The 3,885-nt window shown below is 34.1% G+C and overlaps 1 long non-coding RNA gene across 1 annotated transcript; it reads left to right on the plus strand.

The window, feature by feature from the left end:
• Window positions 1-2,746: 2,746 nt before the first annotated feature.
• LOC111089111 lies at window positions 2,747-3,622 on the plus strand. Its single transcript, XR_002613450.1, has 2 exons — window positions 2,747-3,410; window positions 3,515-3,622. It is a non-coding gene; the product is annotated as an uncharacterized LOC111089111 (long non-coding RNA).
• The last annotated feature ends 263 nt before the right edge of the window (window positions 3,623-3,885 follow it).

Raw genomic sequence — 3,885 nt, forward strand, 5'->3', positions numbered from 1 at the left:
CTTGTATCAGATTTCTCTAATTGGATTAATCTAGATCCATCAGGAAATATTTTGGATATAAAGTTTGTTCAGAGTATATCACAGATTGCTTTGTTAGCCTGATCTCACTTTTGTACAGTTGAATTAATCTGTGTCCTATTTGTAGCAGTAAAACTGTCAGATAATATGTTAATTTTAGTAAACATTTGTGAAAGTAAAAATAACTAATATTTCTGTCATGGTAAACAGTATAGAAAAATAAATTATTTACTTAGTATTATAGTTGTGATAAGGGCTAAGGATATTAAGACCACAAGTTAAAACTTTAACTATGGTAAACACTGGAGAAGAAAGGCCTTTAGGAGGTACTTTAACTGTGGTAGGCACTTTGGGGAAGAAATGCCTTTAGGAGGTACTTTAACTGTGGTAATCACTTTTGGGAAGAAATGCCTTTAGGAGGTACTTTAACTGTGGTAGACACTTTTGGGAAGAAAGGCCTTTAGGAGGTACTTTAACTGTGGTAGGCATTTGGGGAAGAAATGCCTTTAGGAGGTACTTTAATTGTGATAATCACTTTGGGGAAGAAAGGCCTTTAAAAGGTACTTTAACTGTGGTAGGCACTTTGGGAAAGGTCATATAGGAGGTACTTTAACTGCGGTAGGCACTTTTGGGAAGAAAGGCCTTTAAGAGGTACTTTAACTGTGGTAGGCACTTTGGGAAAGAAAGTCATATAGGAGGTACTTTAACTGTGGTAAACAGTTTGGGGAAGTAGGACCATCAGTTCATACACATCTTAATTGTGGTCAACAGTCTGAGAAAGCAAGACCTTTAATACTTAAATTGTGGGAAATGGTTTGTATATGTAAGCCAACATAGTAAAGAAACAGGACATGAATTTAACCTATCAAATTTCAATATTCTTTGCAAAGCCAACACTGATCTGGAATTACTGATTAAAGAAACCCTCCACATTAAACAACTTTCATCAACACTGAACAACATACAGTCTTCGTTTAAATTGCACATTTTCTACTATGTCCAGTACTTTGTTTGTTACTCATTTAATTTTTATGTTGTTGTAGTTTTGTTTAAATTGCTGTCATTATAGAAATGTATTTTAGTTACTTACTTAGGAATGATGTAATTCTTTTATTTTGCTTTAGATACTGAAGATGGAATCTGTTGAATTCCGAAACGTTTATCAATGTCCCCTTGTGTTATAAATAAACAATGTTGTCTATCTTAAGTATTGTTATCCTTTTTATTGTAAGAAACAGTTTGCATAAGTAAGACCTTCAATAGTTAAATTGTGGAAATGGTTTCAATGACAGAGATCTCTTGTTAAAATGTTAGTTGAGGAAAGAAAAGATTGAAGCTACTTACTGAACTTTGAATACTCTCAGTCCAGAAGTTTCCTCTCACGTAATAGCTTTCTTCGATTTGTGCTGCCCCCTATATGTGCAATTTTTACTCACCACTAGCCTTGAGGCTCCTACTTAACATCACATTTTTACAAGTGGTATAGCTGCATTGTAGCATGCAAATGAGCATGAGACAAGCATCCACCAATAGGAGTGCAGCACACCCTCCTAGTGCAGCTGACTCCCTCTATACTGTAGAGTACAGTCACCAATTCTTGATATTGCGTTTGTGTATAATGATGTGTGTTTTTATTTTCACTCATGCACTTTTTAGATTTAGGCATTTTTCAGTGGAAGTATCTACAAAGACATTGTTTCACAAGTGTCAATAACTTCCACTTTGTTTTATGTGAAACATGACTTTGGACTGGAGTTGAACCACCACGTTTATATTCCCCATTCCTACCATTGCCTGGATGTCGGGTTCCCGGGTGGCTTGGTGTTGGTAGTGTACTGGGTCTGCACATGTGCCCTACCTGGATTGTTGGAACAGAAGGTGCTTTTCCCTTCTGCTACCTGGGCTTGAGGTGAAGATGGTTGGGACCCTCCTCCTACTCCTAACTTGACAAATGTTCGATGACACCTGGAGTCAGTCCAACGATTACATTCTGATGCACCCATGCCACTTTACACCATCTGGCACATCCTATTACTGATTGGACTGGCATCTACATCCTATTACTGATTGGACTGGCATCTACATCCTATTACTGATTGGACTGGCATCTACATCCTTGTAGATGCCAGTCCAATCAGTAATAGGATGTAGATGCCAGTCCAATCAGTAATAGGATGTAGATACCAGTCCAATCAGTAATAGGATGTAGATACCAGTCCAATCAGTATTTCCTATTACTGATTGGACTGGCATCTACATTCTATTACTGATTGGGCTGGCATCTACATCCTATTACTGATTGGACTGGCATCTACATCTTATTACTGATTGGACTGGCATCTACATCCTATTACTGATTGGACTGGTTATGCACAGATTTTATTATTGTACTTATGCCTTATACCAGCAAAGTGTGATCTATAGATTGGTGTTTTGTGTGACATAATAATACAACTGATAACAAGTTTTTTAACAAATGTTTCTGTACAGACGATCATAATAGTATCTTGAGTAGGCCTTTCACTCAATACCAGAGCTCATTTTGTGGACTGCAATCTTATCTGGTAACAAAATTACTCCTAAATTCTCATGTTTGGTTTACAGATATAAAAATATTTGGATACTCTTTCTCATAAAACAATTTTGTTTTTCTTTACTGTATTACAATTATATTTTAACTTCATCATTGTTTATATTTTTTAAAATATATTTTAACTTCATCATTTTTTAATACATGACACATTATTGCACCTCATATATATATATACAGGCCTAGTAACAAATGATCCAAAAAATGAAGAATGTTATAGTAGATGTACGGACAATACATACTGTACAATGAAGTACACTGTACAATCTGCAACATTAAAGAAGCATTAAGAATAAAGCTGTTTAAAGAAACAGGTCCAAGGACTTAAAATCAGTAGCATTTGGAACCATATTATAAAAAAAAAATATTATGGAAACATGCTTAAACCTAATCAAATTTTGACAGTATTACACCTTCTCTGTAGGGCTTCACTATCACTAATTTGGAAAAAACAGAATTAAACCAACATTTTCAGAATCAATCAGGTATCATCATTGTTTTTTAGCTTTCTGTAAGGACTGTGCTATTGTCTATATATTCACACAAAACAATTCTTAATTAACCAATTAGACCTGGTGCTGAACTATGCACAGAGTCTGAAACGTCCAGAGTACAGAAACTGAACAATTAGTGCTACCCATATGAAACTATTCCTCAGCCTTTCAGATCTAACATTAGTTATAACAAGTATGAACTATAGTAATCTAACAATCTAACAGAAACTGAACAATTAGTGCTACCCATATGAAACTGTTCCTCAGCCTTTCAGATCTAACATTAGATATAACAAGTATGAAATGTAGTAATCTAACAATCTAACAGAAACTGAACAATTAGTGCTACCCATATGAAACTGAGATCTGAAAGGCTGAGGAAAGCATTAGATATAACAAGTATGAACTATAGGTAATCTAACAAGTTATTATTAACAGGATTTATATAATAGTAGCCAAGTTTTAAGATGTAACATCAGATATAACAAGTATGAATTGTGGTAATCTAACAAGTTATTATTAACAGGATTTATATAATAGTAGCCAAGTTTTAAGATCTAACATCAGATATAACAAGTATGAACTGTGGTAATCTAACAAGTTATTATTAACAGGATTTATATAATAGTAGCCAAGTTTTAAGATATAACATCAGATATAACAAGTATGAACTGTGGTAATCTAACAAGTTATTATTAACAGGATTTATATAATAGTAGCCAAGTTTTAAGATATAACATCAGATATAACAAGTATGAACTGTGGTAATCTAACAAGTTATTA

The sequence above is a fragment of the Limulus polyphemus genome, unplaced genomic scaffold (genome assembly GCF_000517525.1).
Source record: "Limulus polyphemus unplaced genomic scaffold, Limulus_polyphemus-2.1.2 Scaffold5255, whole genome shotgun sequence".
Taxonomy (NCBI): Eukaryota; Metazoa; Arthropoda; class Merostomata; order Xiphosura; family Limulidae; genus Limulus; species Limulus polyphemus.